This window comes from Labrus bergylta, chromosome 6, assembly GCF_963930695.1.
Source record: "Labrus bergylta chromosome 6, fLabBer1.1, whole genome shotgun sequence".
Lineage (NCBI taxonomy): Eukaryota > Metazoa > Chordata > Actinopteri > Labriformes > Labridae > Labrus > Labrus bergylta.
Window position 1 is genome coordinate 21,335,674 of NC_089200.1, and position 286 is coordinate 21,335,959.

Genomic DNA, 286 nt, shown 5'->3' on the forward strand with positions numbered 1-286 from the left:
ACAACCATTCAGTGTGGCTGCTCAGTGTGGCTCATCAGGAAATCAATAGACAGATTTATGCTTAGTTCTAGAAATAAGTGTGTTGGATTTTGTGGTAGTCACGCACTTAACTTTACAATGGTAAACATTGTAAAGTTGCAGGTAAGCAGAAAAGTATCCCCCCCTTTGCTCATTAATATTTACCTATCAGTCTAACCTTCAAGCAAGCATCATTAACTTAATTTTCAGCCTAAGGGAAGTGTATGAGAACTTCCTCAAGTAGTTATTTTTCCATTTATGATAATGT